The following is a 20,795-nucleotide window of genomic DNA, read 5'->3' as shown; positions in this document are numbered from 1 at the left end:
TGGCCTCTCTGGAGGCAGATGGGCGTCCATTACCTTCCCTTTATCAATGGGCAGAGGTGTCCCCCCCTTTCTCTCGCTGGGCCGCCCAATTAATGTGTGCATACTGCGCAGGCGCAGGGGGCCTGGCAGAAGTGGCCTCACTTGTTTTCAGGTGTTCATAACATTTCGCCAAAGCAGTGTTTTGAGAAAAGGCAATGTGCAAATGTGGGCCACTTTTTTTTTTAAGCATGCCCGGGCCGATTTCGAATTCCAAACCAACCTTGCACAGTGCAGCACGTGCAGGGGTAGTTGAACCTCTGGTTTTAATTTTAAAAGTGCTTCAAAATACACCACACTTGCCGCACTAAAAGCGCTTTCCACGAAGCAGTCAGTTCAACAAACCCACGCCTTAATGACAGTGAAATGGCGTGACCTTTGATCCCCGATAGCTTCATGAGAAGTGACATCACCCAGATAATGGGTTCATTTTTTTGTTTTTAAGAACATTCTCTAATGAGACTTTGTAGGATGCAGTGAGTCAATAAACATTATTAGTCACCAAACAGCATGGGTCCTGGAGTATTGTTTACATGCCATACAGCACTTCAAGGCCTTGCTTAGGGAAGTAAGCACTATATAAAGACAATCACAATACATAACAACTCTGGCACTAACACACCTATGGTTAACGAACCCACTGGTTGGCTCACGTGTGGGGCAGAGCAGGAGAACGGAAAGAAAGAGCTATTTTTGTTGGACCAGCCTGGAAACAGACCACACAAGGTCTCCTGCCCTGACTATGCCACCGGCCCACAAAACTCTCAGCTTCCCCACTTGCATCCATTTCAACCCATCCAGACAGGGGTTTTGTCTCTGTCCCGTGGAACTTTTTGTGCTGGATTTATAACAGGATAAATGCAACACAGTAAAAGAAAGACCCGCACTTGATTGGCTACTTGAATGCAAGAGGGAAACCTGAGGGCGCTGAAGGTGGCGATAAGGAATACAAAGGGTAGAGCCCTCTGACTACTCAATCACACTACACAACCTGTCTGCCTCCAAAGGTACAACCTTCCAAACCATGGTAGATCTAACTCCAATGCGACAAAATGCTTCCAAAGCTCTCTGATGCATGCATTCCACTAGTAAACATTCTATTTTTACACATCATTTGTTGCAAGGGCCATGGGGGTGTGGCGTAATGGCCCGAGCTGAAGACTTTGGAGCCGGTGGGACCCAGGTTTTGAGTCTCTGCATCAACGTCAACATCTTGTAATTCTGTGCAAATCACTTGATTTCCCCATACCTACAAGTCAACGCCTTGAGACTCTCGCAGGTAATTTGCTTTGCTTTACAAAGCCTAGATTTATTTATTGGAATAGGTGTCCAGGGGCTCGAGAGGCGCACGTGACCACTTTCTGCATCCCTGAGGCACTTTTATACTATAGAATGGGCCGCAGACGCCTGTCATGACAGAGCTGAAGGCGCGTCAGCGTGATCTCAAGTGGGCATTCCCTCATTTGCATGGGGCACCCGCCCACTCTGTGCCCAGCAGTATTACAGACTTGGGGTCAGAGGCAAAGAGCGGTCAGACGCCCACTGCCCGTGTGTCACATTAAGGTGGTTCAGTCAGGGCGTCCCTGGAGGGGGCCTTTTGAAAGGGGGTGCAATGGATCCCCCAGACGTCCCCCACAGGCAGGTGCCATCAACCGCTGCACCTGCCTGCAGGGCGATTTCTGCCCACCTCTATCCTAATGATTCAGAATCGTGGGCTGCAGGTATGTACAAAGAAATGACAGGCTTCCATATTACTAACCAAAAAGTTCCACCCTAGGCTTTTTTCTTTGCATTGTAAAACTTATCGTCCTGTTTATGACATAAAAAATTGGGTACGACATGTTACCAGAATGCAAAGAAAAAATGTGGATAGGGTTAGCTCCTCACACATGCAATGGAGAAACTTGAGAGCCTTGGGGTCACTGAATGGAAAACAAATATTATGACGCCCCCGTGACCCCAAGCATTTCGCAGACTCTCCTCTCTGATAATAAAGAGCCGTACTGTATCCAGACTAATCAAGAGACAAGATTGAAATTATAATATCAAAGAACATACAGGCTTCCCCAACTCTTTGTACAAATGGACAGCCCTCCCAGGGCTTAATCCAAGCGAAGCCTTAACAGCGAGGAGTTGAAAAGAACGTAGTATGCAGAAACACAGTCAAAACTCAGAGGGCATACAACAGGGTTTCAGAACCACGTATTAACAGAAAATGATGCCACACTGGTACCCAGGGCTGTTCCCATAACTCAAAATGATTTAAATCAGACTCAAACAACACAACTCTCTCTTTTCTGTGAGGAGAACTTCCTCAACTACTGACCCACCCTCTCATAATCACAGGCCTGCCGTTCACAAAAACTGAATGTTAGATGGTGTGTTTTCCATGGAGCTACAACAAGAAATATACCTGTAGGATTTTGTAGGTGATTCGGCTTCTCCATTTTTGACCCAATGAAACGCATTGTAGTTGTAAGGAAATACCGCTTTTGTGTGGGGACCCCCGAAGTTTTTGGACTTATACTGTTGGTTATTGACTCTCTGAGACCTGCTAACCAAACCTCAGTGTAAGTGTCCTGATCCTAAAATGCAGGTCGAATTTGCCGTGCCCAATAGGAAATGACTAACTTACCTCTGCGTGCTTAGTGTAGGTACACAGGGCATGTAAATGAGAGGGGTATCCCAGGGGTTGCAGGACTGGTTGTGCCACCCCGGAGGTCCTCCATGTACAACGAGGCTCCCAGTCCACCACTGCAGACTGGGAGAGCAGTCGTACACTGCTGGTCTGATTTTGCAATGACGAGGCAGTGACAAAGTCTCCACTTCCTTTGTGCATCTGTGTTTCACCCTCTGGCAGGCCTATTGAGTCCACAAGGCAGGGCAGGGGCAACATATGGCACCGGCAGGACATGTCGTTTACATGATTTGGCAGTGAAAATGCAAAACTGTCATTTGTTCTGTGGAAAAGCTTGGTCGCTCAAAAGGCACATGCACAATTACACACTGACCCCCTCACCTGTGCTAAGCCCTGAACAATACAACCAAAGTAGGCACTCAGAGGTATTAAAAAACTCCCTACATTAAGCTCAACTTGTACCTCGAGTCAAAATTAATTTAACTTGTTGCCTTTAAACCTCCTGTGCCTTCCCGAGCACACATGGAGCCTGTTCCACGAGGCAACCTCCTGAAGAGACGTGCCAATGACTCCCAGGAAGCGAAACCATGAGGGATTGCAGGCCAGCGAGGTGCTACCTCCCTCCTGCAGAAAGGCACCTGGGCGTTGGCCCCAAAAGGCAGGCTTCAAAGGGAAGCTGCCTTTGAAGGGCAAATGTGTCACACTAGGGTGGAAGGCTGCCCAACTGTTTATTCAGACAGGCTGGCACAGAGCTGGAGCAGAGAGGAGAACCCAGCTGCCAAACCGGGGAGCAGAGAGGAGAACCCAGCTGCCAAACCGGTTTCCCCAGGGGTGGGGTAAGGAGGTCCACATGACAAGAAATCTTGCCATCTTGGAGTGGGCAGCAGGTGCCAAACTTCATAGGAAGGGGGTCGCCAGGTGGGAGGGAGCCTGGTAGCCCAAAGGGTACCGACCACATCCTGCCCCAGTGGCATTTTCCAAGCATAAAGAAGGCACCCCGACCACGTATCTCAACAGCCTTGAAAGGAGGACCGAAGGACTGTCCTGCTGCACCAAGGGACCAGCAAAGAGAGGCTGCACCACCAAAAACGGTGATGGATCAAGCCCTGATCTTTGGACTGGGTGAGAGTACTCTGCTTAATTCAGACACTCTGTTCATCACCACCCCCTTTTCTGAATCATTTTGTCCACCATAAGCGTGGAAGGGTATACTCAGATGTGAGTCCCTTGCTCATTGCACCATCAGGATTCAAGCAAGCCGGGCCGACGAGGCTGAAATGCCAGAAACCGGTCCCCGGTAGCTTGTCTCCTTTCTGGTGAAGAATTGGCTTGGTAGTTTGGTTTGCCCTGTTCCCATCATGCACTGGGACAGGAACAGACTAATTTGCATGTAGCCAGGTTCTGAGCTGGGATGGTGCAGTGAGATAAATAACGGTGATGGATCAAGCCCTGATCTTTGGACTGGGGAAGAGTGGTCTGCTTAATTCAGACACTCTGTTCATCACCACCCCCTTTTCTGAATCAGCACCACCAATGACTGCATCTGCTGCACCTGGTGGCTAGAGAAGAAAGAGACTGTGCCTGTCATGTCTTGTTCAAGGAGAAGTTATCTCCAGAGCCCAGCAAAGCCTAGCGGCTCCAAGGGCCGGCCTACTGGCCTCCTGTTCACAGCACAGGAACACAACAGCTGAAGAAGCCTGCCCGGGCATGTTGACAGCTCAAACTCTTCAAGCAGCTGCCACCGCGGTCATGCAGCTCCTGGGATCAAGACCCGACACACAGAGTTGCACCAGGAGTTCCCTGAGCCCAGGAGTGCTGTCAGAGAGCTGCTGGGACCCTCAGAGGATGAGCTATTGAGTCAGGCAGGATTGGCCGGTGACCGCAACACCGAGTGACTGGTAGTCCAGTGACGACTGGACTTCTGGCAGCCTAGAGAGGACTTAATGGGAAGTTAACCCTGTAACCAGGACCTCCCCACACAGTTCAGGGGCTGAGGAGTATTTGCAGCAAGACCCCGATTGACCTCATTGCATCCACAGCATCCTTGGAGCATCTTGAGCATCCTTTATCCCTTGCATCAGGACCACTCCATAGGAATCCATTGCAATGCAGATAAAGTGCCTGGAACTGCTCAAAGACTGCTCTTCTGTAGCGGTAACTCTTTCTGAGGGCCTTGCTGGTGCCACTGACTGGCTCCCTGCAGGAGTTGGTTGCCTCAAGTAACTCTACCTGACCGCATTGAAACATGCCCAAGTTTTCCTTGAAAAAGTATCTAAGGGCTTCATTTATTGAATTTGCCAATGCTTGTCTGTAAAAATCCATTGATTTATTATTTATTGGAAATGTCCTATCTCCAGAACCCTCTGATAGATCTTTTTTATAGTGGTGCTTACATTTATATAAAAATTATGTCTATTTTTATAAATTGGTGTTGGATTTCTTGAGTGTCACGTTGATTTCTTCTTCAGTTGTTTTGGTGTTGTTTAATTGCTTTACACTTGTTCCTCTGTGTAAGTCTTGCTGCTCAGAGCCACAACTATGCAGGATTGAGCCAAGGGCTTGACAGACAAAATCTACTGAATCGAAAGGGGTTGGTAAGTGTATTACACGGCGAGGTCACACAACCATACCATATCATTTACCCCATTTCCTCACAGTGGTGAATACTTGGTTTTAAGGGTCAGAAAAAAGGATCACAAATAAAGGGTGACAACATATTTCAGTCACAATATAAGTCATTTGTTGTGGTATCATCTTCACTTCAGGAATTGCGAGTTCTAAAGTGATTTTACTGTGGGAAAAATTCTGACCCTGTGCCGGGTTTTGATGAACCATGTTTCTGAGATAAAACGTTTTCTCTTATGACTTTCTCAAGAAAATTATTAAAGATGCTCCAGTTGGTAACATGAGGACACACTTTCCATAAACTGACAGCTACCGTCCTCAGCATATGAGAATAAAGTCTGATATTCTGAGTACTTCCAACAGCAGCAGCAGCCTGTCAGTGGAGTCCTAAGTATTATACTGAAACCCTAGCAGACACTTTTAATGAGCACTAACTTTTTATAATAATGACAACGTGAGGCACCCCTAAGCGCGACGACACTGGAGTCTTCTCTGTAGAATGGAGAGCATTTTCCATGGAGGAAACTGTAGTCGAAAAAGAAAGCGAGGGGGTTCATTCGGTCACAGAAATTATGGTTAGTGCTCTAGAAAGCTAAAATAAGAACTAGTTTTCAAATATCTTCCTTATCCAGGCCAGAAAATACATCTTGCACGCTGAATGTAAAATGCCCTGCCGACACCAGTGGCAGCTTTCTAATTACCCCCTACTGTAGCTTCACTCCAGAGTTCTAATGTACAACTAGAGCGCTAACATTCTGTATTCAAGACAAAAGTGAGGCACTCCTGAACGCCATTTTGTTGGAATAGGAGCTGCTGCATTTAAAGGCTTCCTATGGAGCAGGTTGTATTAAATGCACATGAGATGCTAATGCAGGCACGGGACCAGCTGGGCTACAAAAACTGTTCTTGGAAGCATTGGCATTTGTTCACGTCATAATACTATTTTAAAGTAGCTAAAGCAGATCATTAGAGAGATTGCACACAGTTATTGCCACTTTTTCCAATGAAGCCCTGCCGCCTCTTCCCTTGAGATTGGATTTTAAACCCCACTCCAAAGCTCTGACCAGCTCATTTGACAGAAGGACTTAGCACCTGGAGGAGAAGAGGATGTCTCGCATTAAATGCCAGTAAGACCAGCCGATGGTGGTTGGTTCCCAGGCACCTATTATAACCCAGAGAGTCAAACTACCAGGAAATCTGGTTCATTCTGAAATCTGCCTCTTCTGAGTTATGAAACCGTTGGCAGCACTGCTTTATTTCACCTGGAGTCTACCAGTGCTCGGCTCCGGCACTTCTTTCCAGCCTCCAACACTTATGTTTTTTACAGCCATGTGGTAGAATGCAAGCCCTCAACTCACCACATGGTGGTGTGTGCTCAGCAGGGATTCTCCAATAGCCCTGGCCCCACTGCCTCATAATGACATCAAGTGGGACAGAGGTTGGTGGGGTTGGGGCGGGTGGAGAGGCAAACGGATGCATGACACAGTTCTCGCCCGTAAGAAACCTGGGGGTGGGGGGCGGGCAAGCACCATGCATCTTTCACCTGCCTCCAGAAGGGTCAAGAGCTCTTCCTGCCCTCCACCAATCACTTCATGGCCCTTTAGCAACTTCTCAGTTTTAACACACGACCCCCAGCAAGGGAGGAAAAAGGCAGACAGCGCAATACCAGTTGTTTCCTCTCCAAGACCACACCGCCACAGGAGGGAGGAGGTGCCTGTTTACAGGATTCAGGGTTTTGCTGCAGCATTGAATCCCAGCCTTCGTAGCACCGGGCACACTTGCTGCTGTTCGCTCCAAAACCCCTCTCCTTCTTGGATCCGGGTCGCTGAGGCAGGTCCGGTGACACTGGAGCACAGGGTGTGAGGAGCACCCATGTCTTTGCCTACCCACCCAGCCAGGGGAGGCAGAGGTGGCCCATTTTTACTGCTTGCATTAGGGGCCATCCTTCCTGGGATCTTTAGCAGGTGAGCTGGAGAGGGGAGCCCAGGCCTATTGTCTTTCCCAATGCTTGTTTTATGTGCAGGACCTTTGGCTGATGAATTTAGTGGTCCGTAATACTTTCCCGACTGCAAGATCTGTGGGAGTTAGTGTGTCTACGGTCTTTTATACAAGAAACTTGTCCTTCAAGGACCTTTACATTTAGGCCTTGATTACAACCCCCTTATTTATTCAGATGGGGCTGGTAACTCTGGTCAATGACCACATTGAGGTACAAGGTCTGTGGTAAACTCGTAGATCTGTCGTCTTTTACCTGGAGACTTCGGTTGCTGAAAGCAGCCAACATCTCTTGGAGAAAATGTAGAATTGCCAGGAGAATTGGTACCTAAATAATCGATTCCACTTGTAATTCCTCATCTCTAAGGGGACCAGCAGGACCACTTCTATAAACTCACAGTAACTCAGCCACATAGAGCTCTCGGTAGCCCCGGCATTGCCAGCTCCTCAGGCGAGATTAGCGGGGTGGACTACCGGTGGACTCGGAATGAGGCCCTTAGGGTAAAAAATAAATAAATCTGTATTTGTACAGCGCAAACTACTCACCCTTATGGGTCTCAAGGTAGACTGACCAGTCAAGCGCACACAACAAATATAAACGATATGAGTAATCGAGTTAAAGTCTTCAAAGGATAAGATCGCACATGAATGTTCTTTCCATTTCTGTTTTAATAAGTATGTGAATGTTTCTCCTGTCAAAGGAGATCCATACAGAAAGAAACCAGCCGACACGTGTTTCGTCAGTAAGGGTGTTAACCCAATGACTCTTCAGGGCTGAAAAGGTGTGGAATATCGTATTGTCGGGGGAGCGGTGACAATTCCGAACCGCTCCTGTTCGGGTTATTTTCAAAATTGGAGTGTGCAAGGGTCCGCACACGGAATCAATTGTGTAACCAAAAAAGGGGGGCGTATTTCGACAATGGCGGGTGTTGCCAAAAGTCTCTGCATAGGCGGCGTTGCGCCGTGAGTGGGACGTGGAGGATGTTCGCCAGATACGGATACGGGTCTCAAGGTGCTGGGGGCCATCATGGAAATTAAGTGAGCTCCACGGTCCTGAGCTGAGCTGCCGCCAGAGCCGAGAATTGAACCATGAACTCTGTGTGCTCTGAAGTCAGCTGCCCTGGTCGCTGCACCACACCTCTCCACTAGGGTAGGCTCAGTATGCTTTGGCAGCCTCGCTTTCAGTACTGACAAGACGATATATAAGGTACAGCAATATGCAAATGATTTGCCGTTTTCGGCCGCAAAGCGGCGATAATTTCATCGCCCTATTAGCAAGCTGTTGCTAACAGCAGTTAGCGACAGCTTTTAGGTGATAGCGAGCGGTTTGGGGCCCGCTTTGCATGTCAGTGATATTTATCGCTAATGACATGCAAAGTGGGCGTACCCGACCTGTTAGCGACTGAAAGCAGTCGCTAACATCACTATCGCCTATTATCAACGCAGGCGTAGCGGTTAAAAAATTTCGCGCTAAGCGCAATATGGCTGAAAACTAACGCCTGCTCAGACCACTTCTTGACCTGTATATCCAATGAGAGTTGGATATTCAGGTTAAGAGCCTATTGGCGTTAATGCCTGAATATCGCTGGATTCCCAACGATATTCACGCATTTCGGCGCTATCGCCAGATATTTTATCGCATTGGAGATAAACGTTGCTAATAGCACGTTATCTCTGCGATCAAATCCAGCGATGCGCGGCGATAAAAAATGTTGCTAAGCTTATTTAGCGATAAATATCGCTAGTTGTTGATAATATGCCCCTGGGTTCGAGTCTCGGCAATGACAGCTGAACATCCTGTGATTCTGGGCAAATCACGTAATCTCCCCGTGCCTCACGAAAATGAGTGTATCCTCATGTAATGCAACTGGTGCTCTGTAAAGCGCTCTGATACCCGATCTGGGTCAAGTTCGTGCTACATAAAACACTGTAAAAAACCCAAAAAAACATGGTTGTCTGTGGGACCTGGGGTTTGTCGGCGTACATTATTGTTCACTCCCAAACAGAGTCTGTGGAAAGTAGGGATGTGCGAAACTTGTATGATGTATTGTATTAGAATTACTAAAATTTACAGTAAAATCATGCAAAACTATGTATAATTGGGGGAAATGCATCTCACACTAAACAAATTACCCAAATATTCGGTTTGAGTAAAACTTCAACTTGAAAATGTAATTTTGAGATGATTTCCAGCTGCTCGAACATCAAAACACTGCTGCTTACGTTCGGATTTGTAGTTTGCGCTCAAACATTCCCCAAAGGGTGCATCACCTGATAACATTTCTCCCTGAAATGAATCAATGTGGTATAATGGGGTAATGTTGGTAATTTTTCGTACATTTTGATACGAAAAATTTCCAAAATGACACCAATTCAGCCGACATAATTACAATTTCTCCCGGGCCTAGTGGAAAGAAAAGGGTAAGTAACACTGCAATGCGCATTAGACAGAGGTGCTCCTGCGTGGGAATCCACACCATTAACGAGAGTTTTCACTCCAAAACTTGTGCAGATGCATCCTTCCCCTGGTCATACTCACTTTTCATCCCCAGGCACTCTGCAGACGCACAGCTGCGTGGGGCCGGCCTGGTGCAGCCGCGCAGTGCGCCGCCGTTTGGACTACGCATAGGCACGCCGCGGATGGAGGCACCCCTGCCTCCTGGTGCTGCTAGACCTGTCAGCAGTGTTTGACACCGTCGATCACCCCCTGCTCCTCAACAAGCATCCCTCATCTCCCAGAGGCCCAGCCCTCCTCTTTACCCCTGTGGACATCAGAAACGTGTCCAAATCAAGCCCTCCACAATTCAGGGCCGGTCCTAGGATTTGCGAGGCCCTGGGCTAAAAGGCAACGTGCGAGGCCCTCTAATGTAGATAAGTTGCCCCTTGCAAAGAGACCATTCAGAGACACTGTGGGGGGCCCGTTGTCCAGCATTTTTGCGCCCCCACAGTTTTAACTTTTACTCCACAAGCATTTCTCACACCTTCAGTCCGATAGGTGTGAGAATTGATTGTGGTCTAAAAGTTAAAACTGTGGGGGTGCCAAAATGCTGGACAATGGGCCCCCCACAGTGTCTGTGAATGGTCTCCTTGCAATTGAGGGAGCGTCTCCCTCCCCTATGCCTCCAGACAGATACCATCCCTGAGAGGCCCGGGGAGGGGGCCCCCTCCAATGGACCTTAATTGCAAGGCGACACCTTTTTTTGAAATAGATCACCAGGGAAACAACAGGACACATCTCCAGAGCGTGGCCCCATGCTGGTGGGCTGAGTGCGAGGCCCTGGGCAGCCGCCCACGCTGCCCATGCCTGGTGCCGGCCCGGCTCCAGATCCTACAGACGTGGAGGTTGTACAGGACTCCACCCTTCCACCCATTATCTGTAATGTGTACATGCAGCCCATGGGTGCCTGGGGCCTCTGCAGGCACTACAGTCGGACTATTCTAAAAACAACCAGCTCCCCCAGGGGACATCAGCCCAAGTCATGCATCGCAACAGCCCCATCCAATCAGCTGCACACCTCACAAGAAATCTGACGACCACTAACTTGTTTCTCCTTCAAGGATGAATGAACCCACACTGAACCCAGTCCTGGCTCTGGTACACCTGCCTCAAGGCTTTCACCCCAGACTCCGACCTCTCATTCAAGATCCCTGTGATCTGGGCCGCACAGGAAACCAAATTCAGCCCGGGGAGAAATCTTCCACTTAGCCCCACACAGCAGGAGGTTGTAAGTATGAGTGTCAAGAGAAACGGGTGGGGTCCTGGCAGCCCACCCTGCTCTGAAAGCAGCCCCTCGCTTGCAGCCCATAGAGGAAATGCCTGAGTGGCAGAATGGCCAGTGCGCCTCGGCCCGTGACCCGAAGGCGCAGAGATTGGAGCAGCCAAGGCTTTTATATAAAGCGCCACCTTTCCTGGCACAAAAAAGCCCCCGGTAAACCTCTTGTGCTCGCTCGCAAAGAGTAATGCCGCAAAGGTCCAGTTAGATGCTGTAACAGGCTTCACACACATCCTCATGATGGAAGCCAGAGACACTGCTGCCTGCCTGGTCACCGGACACGTGACCACAATACCCCATCCTCACAGACCGCAGGGACTCCATCTGCCATCACGTGCAGTGCCTATGCTCACCTTTTACAAATGTTATGCCTCCGGCGAGAAGTGTTGAAACTCTCCCATTAAAAGGAATACACCCCTGCAGAGATGTGTTGGTACTCTCCCATTAAAAGTAATACACCCCTGCTGAGAAGTGTTGAAACTCTCCCATTAAAAGTAATACACCCCTGCTGAGAAGTGTTGAAACTCTCCCATTAAAAGTAATACACCCCTGCAGAGATGTGTTGGTACTCTCCCATTAAAAGTAATACACCCCTGCTGAGAAGTGTTGAAACTCTCCCATTAAAAGTAATACACCCCTGCAGAGAAGTGTTGGTACTCTCCCATTAAAAGTAATACACCCCTGCAGAGAAGTGTTGGTACTCTCCAATTAAAAGTAATACACCCCTGCAGAGAAGTGTTGGTACTCTCCCATTAAAAGTAATACACCCCTGCAGAGAAGTGTTGGTACTCTCCCATTAAAAGTAATACACCCCTGCCGAGAAGTGTTGGTACTCTCCCATTAAAAGTAATACACCCCTGCAGAGAAGTGTTGGTACTCTCCCATTAAAAGTAATACACCCCTGCAGAGAAGTGTTGGTACTCTCCCATTAAAAGTAATACACCCCTGCAGAGATGTGTTGGTACTCTCCCATTAAAAGTAATACACCCCTGCCGAGAAGTGTTGGTACTCTCCCATTAAAAGTAATACACCCCTGCAGAGATGTGTTGGTACTCTCCCATTAAAAGTAATACACCCCTGCCGAGAAGTGTTGGTACTCTCCCATTAAAAGTAATACACCCCTGCAGAGAAGTGTTGGTACTCTCCCATTAAAAGTAATACACCCCTGCAGAGAAGTGTTGGTACTCTCCCATTAAAAGTAATACACCCCTGCAGAGAAGTGTTGGTACTCTCCCATTAAAAGTAATACACCCCTGCAGAGATGTGTTGGTACTCTCCCATTAAAAGTAATACACCCCTGCCGAGAAGTGTTGGTACTCTCCCATTAAAAGTAATACACCCCTGCAGAGATGTGTTGGTACTCTCCCATTAAAAGTAATACACCCCTGCCGAGAAGTGTTGGTACTCTCCCATTAAAAGTAATACACCCCTGCAGAGAAGTGTTGGTACTCTCCCATTAAAAGTAATACACCCCTGCAGAGAAGTGTTGGTACACTCCCATTAAAAGTAATACACCCCTGCAGAGATGTGTTGGTACACTCCCATTAAAAGTAATACACCCCTGCAGAGAAGTGTTGGTACTCTCCCATTAAAAGTAATACACCCCTGCAGAGATGTGTTGGTACTCTCCCATTAAAAGTAACACACCCCTGCCGAGATGTGTTGGTACTCTCCCATTAAAAGTAACACACCCCTGCCTAGAAGTATTGATACTCTCCCATTAAAAGTAATACACCCCTGCAGAGAAGTGTTGGTACTCTCCCATTAAAAGTAATACACCCCTGCCGAGAAGTGTTGGTACTCTCCCATTAAAAGTAATACACCCCTGCAGAGAAGTGTTGGTACTCTCCCATTAAAAGTAATACACCCCTGGAGAGAAGTGTTGGTACTCTCCCATTAAAAGTAATACACCCATGCAGAGAAGTGTTGGTACTCTCCCATTAAAAGTAATACACCCCTGCAGAGATGTGTTGGTACTCTCCCATTAAAAGTAATACACCCCTGCAGAGAAGTGTTGGTACTCTCCCATTAAAAGTAATACACCCCTGCAGAGATGTGTTGGTACTCTCCCATTAAAAGTAATACACCCCTGCAGAGAAGTGTTGGTACTCTCCCATTAAAAGTAATACACCCCTGCAGAGATGTGTTGGTACTCTCCCATTAAAAGTAATACACCCCTGCAGAGAAGTGTTGGTACTCTCCCATTAAAAGTAATACACCCCTGCAGAGAAGTGTTGGTACTCTCCCATTAAAAGTAATACACCCCTGCAGAGATGTGTTGGTACTCTCCCATTAAAAGTAATACACCCCTGCTGACAAGTGCCAGTACTCCCCAATTAAAAGTACTGCACCCCAATGAGCAGTATTGGTACTCTCCCATTGAAAGTACTTCACCGCTGCTGAGAAGAATGGTTATTGCACCCCTGCTGAGCAGTGCCTACACGTTCCCTTTATAAGTACTGCCCTGTTTCTGAGCAGTGCCTGCACACTTCAATTATAAGTACTGCCCTGTTTCTGAGCAGTGCCTGTGCTCTCCCATTGTCAGTACTGCCCTGTTTCTGAGCAGTGCCTGCACCCTCCCATTATAAGTACTGCCCTGTTTCTGAGCATTGCCTGCACCCTCCCATTATAAGTACTGCCCTGTTTCTGAGCATTGCCTGCACCCTCCCATTATATGTACTGCCCTGTTTCTGAGCAGTGCCTGCACGCTTCCATTGTCAGTACTGCCCTGTTTCTGAGCAGTGCCTGCATGCTTCCATTATGGGTAATGTCCTGTTTCTGAGCATTGCCTGCACCTTCCCATTATAAGTACTGCCCTGTTTCTGAGCAGTGCCTGCATGGTCCCATTATAGGTACTGCCCTGTTTCTGAGAAGTGCCTGCACACTTACACTGTAAGTACTGCCCTGTTTCTGAGCAGTGCCTGCATGGTCCCATTATAGGTACTGCCCTGTTTCTGAGCAGTGCCTGCACATTTCCATTGTAAGTACTGTCCTGTTTCTGAGCAGTGCCTGCATGGTCCCATTATAGGTACTGCCCTGTTTCTGAGCAGTGCCTGCACACTTCCATTGTAAGTACTGCCCTGTTTCTGAGCAGTGCCTGCACCCTCCCATTATAAGTACTGCCCTGTTTCTGAGCATTGCCTGCACCCTCCCATTATATGTACTGCCCTGTTTCTGAGCAGTGCCTGCAAGCTTCCATTGTCAGTACTGCCCTGTTTCTGAGCAGTGCCTGCATGCTTCCATTATGGGTAATGTCCTGTTTCTGAGCAGTGCCTGCACCTTCCCATTATAAGTACTGCCCTGTTTCTGAGCAGTGCCTGCATGGTCCCATTATAGGTACTGCCCTGTTTCTGAGCAGTGCCTGCACCCTCCCATTATAAGTACTGCCCTGTTTCTGAGCATTGCCTGCACCCTCCCATTATATGTACTGCCCTGTTTCTGAGCAGTGCCTGCACACTTACACTGTAAGTACTGCCCTGTTTCTGAGCAGTGCCTGCATGGTCCCATTATAGGTACTGCCCTGTTTCTGAGCAGTGCCTGCACATTTCCATTGTAAGTACTGTCCTGTTTCTGAGCAGTGCCTGCATGGTCCCATTATAGGTACTGCCCTGTTTCTGAGAAGTGCCTGCACACTTACACTGTGTGTACTGCCCTGTTTCTGAGCAGTGGCTGCATGGTCCCATTATAGGTACTGCCCTGTTTCTGAGCAGTGCCTGCACATTTCCATTGTAAGTACTGTCCTGTTTCTGAGCAGTGCCTGCATGGTCCCATTATAGGTACTGCCCTGTTTCTGAGAAGTGCCTGCACCCTCCCATTATATGTACTGCCCTGTTTCTGAGCAGTGCCTGCACACTTACACTGTAAGTACTGCCCTGTTTCTGAGCAGTGCCTGCATGGTCCCATTATAGGTACTGCCCTGTTTCTGAGCAGTGCCTGCACCCTCCCATTATATGTACTGCCCTGTTTCTGAGCAGTGCCTGCACGCTTCCATTGTCAGTACTGCCCTGTTTCTGAGCAGTGCCTGCATGCTTCCATTATGGGTAATGTCCTGTTTCTGAGCAGTGCCTGCACCTTCCCATTATAAGTACTGCCCTGTTTCTGAGAAGTGCCTGCACACTTACACTGTATGTACTGCCCTGTTTCTGAGCAGTGCCTGCATGGTCCCATTATAGGTACTGCCCTGTTTCTGAGCAGTGCCTGCATGGTCCCATTATAGGTACTACCCTGTTTCTGAGAAGTGCCTGCACACTTACACTGTAAGTACTGCCCTGTTTCTGAGCAGTGCCTGCATGGTCCCATTATAGGTACTGCCCTGTTTCTGAGAAGTGCCTGCACACTTACACTGTAAGTACTGCCCTGTTTCTGAGCAGTGCCTGCATGGTCCCATTATAGGTACTGCCCTGTTTCTGAGCAGTGCCTGCACCCTCCCATTATAAGTACTGCCCTGTTTCTGAGCAGTGCCTGCATGGTCCCATTATAGGTACTGCCCTGTTTCTGAGAAGTGCCTGCACACTTACACTGTGTGTACTGCCCTGTTTCTGAGCAGTGGCTGCATGGTCCCATTATATGTACTGCCCTGTTTCTGAGAAGTGCCTGCACGCTTCCATTGTCAGTACTGCCCTGTTTCTGAGCAGTGCCTGCATGCTTCCATTATGGGTAATGTCCTGTTTCTGAGCATTGCCTGCACCTTCCCATTATAAGTACTGCCCTGTTTCTGAGCAGTGCCTGCATGGTCCCATTATAGGTACTGCCCTGTTTCTGAGAAGTGCCTGCACACTTACACTGTAAGTACTGCCCTGTTTCTGAGCAGTGCCTGCATGGTCCCATTATAGGTACTGCCCTGTTTCTGAGCATTGCCTGCACCCTCCCATTATATGTACTGCCCTGTTTCTGAGCAGTGCCTGCACCCTCCCATTATAAGTACTGCCCTGTTTCTGAGCAGTGCCTGCACCCTCCCATTATAAGTACTGCCCTGTTTCTGAGCAGTGCCTGCACCCTCCCATTATAGGTACTGCCCTGTTTCTGAGCAGTGCCTGCACACTTACACTGTAAGTACTGCCCTGTTTCTGAGCAGTGCCTGCATGGTCCCATTATAGGTACTGCCCTGTTTCTGAGCATTGCCTGCACCCTCCCATTATAAGTACTGCCCTGTTTCTGAGCAGTGCCTGCACCCTCCCATTATAAGTACTGCCCTGTTTCTGAGCAGTGCCTGCACCCTCCCATTATAAGTACTGCCCTGTTTCTGAGCAGTGCCTGCACCCTCCCATTATAAGTACTGCCCTGTTTCTGAGCAGTGCCTGCACCCTCCCATTATAAGTACTGCCCTGTTTCTGAGCAGTGCCTGCACCCTCCCATTATAGGTACTTCCCTGTTTCTGAGAAGTGCCTGCACACTTACACTGTAAGTACTGCCCTGTTTCTGAGCAGTGCCTGCACCCTCCCATTATAAGTACTGCCCTGTTTCTGAGCAGTGCCTGCACCCTCCCATTATAAGTACTGCCCTGTTTCTGAGCAGTGCCTGCATGCTTCCATTATAAGTACTGCCCTGTTTCTGAGCAGTGCCTGCACCCTCCCATTATAGGTACTGCCCTGTTTCTGAGAAGTGCCTGCACACTTACACTGTAAGTACTGCCCTGTTTCTGAGCAGTGCCTGCATGGTCCCATTATAGGTACTGCCCTGTTTCTGAGCAGTGCCTGCACCCTCCCATTATAAGTACTGCCCTGTTTCTGAGCAGTGCCTGCACTCTCCTATTATAAGTACTGCCCTGTTTCTGAGCAGTGCCTGCACCCTCCCATTATATGTACTGCCCTGTTTCTGAGCAGTGCCTGCACTCTCCTATTATAAGTACTGCCCTGTTTCTGAGCAGTGCCTGCACTCCTTTCATGTGACAGAAATGCAGGTCCGCAGGTCATTTAATTCCCTGCGAAAGATCAGGCCGCAGTGTCTAAGGCCGTGTGGAAATCCAGAGGCCGAACCAGAAAGGACCCAAAACAGGAGGGTCCTGCTTCTCGCCCACTGTCTGGGGTGGCACCCCCATGCCCAAGTCTGTCCCACACCAGGAGGGGTCGGTAGAAGACCCTGTTTTTGCCTCAGCACCACCCTTCTTAGAACCCCCACCCACAGCTCACTTCTATCATCCCTGAACACTGACCCCCCAACTCCTTGAAGGTGACCCGCGCCTGCGGAAGAATCCTGGGGCCCTTCTTTTGTTATGTCCTATTGTAAGGTGTAGCGCACTGATCACCCGAGAGGCTATCCGGGCGCTCTGACCCCTTACATGTCTACTGTGCTGAACACCTGCATTGCAATTAGGGTTCCCGGTTTTATGTTTTTTTTTTTACATTTCCGTCTGTATTTATCCCTATTAATTTTTTTTACTAAACTTATCTGTATTTAGCTATATTTATTTTGGGTTTTGTAAAAAAAATGAATCTGAAATGAGTATATTTCAACACTTATTTAACCGATAAATATGCACTCATGCCTGAACGACTGACAGGTTTCAGGGTTATCGACACACTCAGATGACATGCACATTTTAATATCAAGGTTCTGCATATCTATTACTGTTTAAGGCTCTTTATTAAAATCCATAAAAATGTTTTAACCCCTTGTCTTCTGATCGACAGAGTTATTGGCCTAGTAGTCATGAATGACAGCATTTAGAATTGCTAAAAAAATTAACCATTTTCCGTTTTTATCCACATTTAAAAATAAATACAGACAGGAAAATAAATGGTTTTCCTTCTGTATTTATCTGTAAAAATCAGTAAAAAGGGAAAACAGGGAGCCCTCATTGTGATTGCAAAACTACAGCCAAGTCGTCAGTGAAGCTGGAACAAGTTTCAGAGTGGGGGCGCTGGCAATAATGGTGCATCACTAAACTCATGCGGACTCTGAGAGATCCAAGCGTTGCACAGAGAACGTGTTGCATAGGAGCCACGCCCACTCAGCAGGAGAGGTGAGGGAGTGCCATGGAACTGTTGGTGTGTTTAGGAGCACGTTGTCACAAATGTATTACTAAAGCATGACGTGGTAACACTTTCTTTTACAAACTGCATTTTTTCCATTGAAATGGGCACTAAGGGTCCCATTAGGATGTCATGCGGATCGCCACCGCCCGCATGGCGGTGGCGTACCGCCCGACATCCACCACCCATTTCCCCCCGCCATATTACTATGGCGGGGGCGGGGACCACGGCGGACGAAAAGAGTTTATATGGTGGTGGTGTCTGATAGACACCGCCATCCATATTATGATGGTGGTGGACACATGCCTTTCCGTGGCGGCGAAAGGCATGCGGGAATCTCTTGCGGGGATTCTAGGGGATGGGGGTGCACATGGGGGGGTACCTATGGTACCCCCTGCATTTCAATATACAACGTGGCAGGCACTGCACGGTGCCCCTCACGTTGTTCATTGAAATGCATGACGTGCATTTTTAGCATTACGGCAGGCGGTGCTTTCAGCACCGCCCGCTGCAAAGTTAAAAATGCGGGATGCGCCCGCCAGTGTGGCAGGCACATCCGAATGGCCCCCACGGAACCCCTGCCCCTATGGCCGGCGGTCCCTTTTTACGTCGGGAACCGCCCGCCATCCTAATGAGCCCCTGAGTTTGCAGAGATGCATGGTTTTACTGCTAAAACTATAACTGCACAAACAATAATATGTAGAAATTGTGTTTCTTTGAATATTTGTTATTTGCGCATCACTAAGGAAAGGGTCGCGATTTGTTTGCATCCTATTGATATATTTGTATCCATCACATTTCAGAATTAGAAAAAAAGTGTTCATTTGTGCTTTTCTAACTGTTTATGTATTTTGAAATATTTGTACAGATCATTTATTGGTATTTAAAGGTTGTGTGTTTGAAGAAAATGACACCCTTCAGCCTCTCCTTTCACACCAGCAAGAGTCTCATAGTTCACTTTACAAAATCCTCTCACTGTGCAGTCACAGAAAGAAAAGTAAACACCATCTCAACAGTAAAAGAAAAAGCAGCACTTTGTCTGAAAACTAGACTGGCAATTGACCTCTGTCTTTGAACACACAGCAAACGTGACAGGATAAAACACTATTTAAAGTCCTGTTTAATGCATATTCACCTTCTGAACTCCAGCGTGGTTATCTTGGGGGTCCTGCAGAATCCGCTAGACCCCTACTTCCATCGCCTAGGGCAGTTGTGTGGTCCTATGCTTACCACACTTTTCTGTAGCTCTTTGTCTAATACGGCTCTCTGCTGCCCCCTGGGGGCAGGCTCTTGCTTCAAAATACTATAAATTAAGTCAGGTGTTGTGGGGTCCCATTCGCGCCTAGCCTTATTTGTCGGAGACCAAGAGGGAGGTTCCTCTTGTGTCCACCCTCAGCCGAGGAGACAGACTGGTCGCCGTCTCCTAAGAGGGCCCTCAAACGTGGCAAGCTTGGCAGGCAGGAGATATAACTTGGCAAGGAACGTTTCCTGTCTCTAAGCAGGTAGAAAGGATTGTCACTCCCTGCAGGTGGTGGTTGTCGTTGTGGTGGTGGTGGTGGGTACAAGCAGAGCAGCCTGCTTTAACTGACCTGACAGTAGCATGTCCAGGGCATTTCAGGTCTCCAGGACAGGAGGTCCCAGGAGGGGGTACCCCACTATTCTCACCTGAAAGTGGCAACAGAACACAAGATGATGAGGACTGCCAGAGTGCCAATGCCAAGGAGTCTTCCTGCCAGATCTGAACCTCCGCTTGGCCACAGCGTCCAAACCGACGCTCTGAAGCAAAGCTTGAGTCTTTGGACATGTCTTTGTGATTGAAACGCGCACTCTAAACCCACCCCCTGGTGGCAGGGGGGTGTGGAGGCTTTCAGGTATCCTGTGCTTGCTGCGCCCTGGGTAGGCCTGGCTCTGCCTAGGGAGATGCAGGGTTGTTGGAGGGTGTTGTGTCAGAAACAAAGGGCACAGGGGGAACTTTGGACAAAAGGGGCACTGAATAAAGATGGACTCTGTGGCCAGAACCAGGTTGAGCATCTTCACACTATGGCTGAGCCCAGACCCACAACAAACCGACTCATTCACGCCTCTCACAAAGAAAAGGCAACAATCTCACCTCGTTGTGACCTACAACAGTTTAGGGATAAACCTTACACCTTTATCAAGGAGCTCAAAGTGCCATTTAACACTTCAAGAATACATTTTTAAAACCTTACAGGTCCAGCTGCCACATTCTCGAATTCACTAGGAGTTGGCTTACACACAGTACAATGCAAAACAAAGTCCAAATGTGACCTCCAGAACTTGACATAACCCGTCGGATGATGTCTTACTAGTGACATCTACAGAGGTAGTGCAGCCTCCTTTCTTCATGTATTCTAAACTTACTTCTTCCCATGCTCTCACCTTCTTGTCACTTCCCCCCCCCCATGTCATGAATTGTTCACTTTGACATTGTTCCTTTGGATGACCACAAGTCCCTTGTCCTGTTTCGGGACCACTGACTTTGTTGCTACCAACCTGTGCTTCTCCAGGGGTATCTGTGCCCAAGGCTATACCTCCATATTCAAAGTTTTTTTTTTATCAATACCAGGTATAGGGAGCATTAAAGTTTAGTTTTTCCATAAAGCCAGGTATTTTTTAAACTCATTCATTCCTGACCCTTCCACTCTCACACCAATACACATAGTTTACTACACTCCATAGTGCTCCCATGTATTCGTCGGTCGTAGCACGCCCCGCCCCGCAGCGGGGCGGCAAGAA

General features: G+C 48.2%; 1 protein-coding gene across 4 annotated transcripts in view; it reads right to left on the bottom strand.

The window, feature by feature from the left end:
• The window catches only part of DLG3 (discs large MAGUK scaffold protein 3), a 1,928,515-nt gene that overhangs the window by 630,600 nt on the left and 1,277,120 nt on the right, over positions 1-20,795 (bottom strand). The gene's annotated exons all lie outside the window — the stretch shown is intronic.

This window comes from Lissotriton helveticus, chromosome 4_2 (assembly GCF_964261635.1).
Source record: "Lissotriton helveticus chromosome 4_2, aLisHel1.1, whole genome shotgun sequence".
Taxonomy (NCBI): Eukaryota; Metazoa; Chordata; class Amphibia; order Caudata; family Salamandridae; genus Lissotriton; species Lissotriton helveticus.
This window is presented reverse-complemented; position numbering and strand designations above follow the sequence as displayed.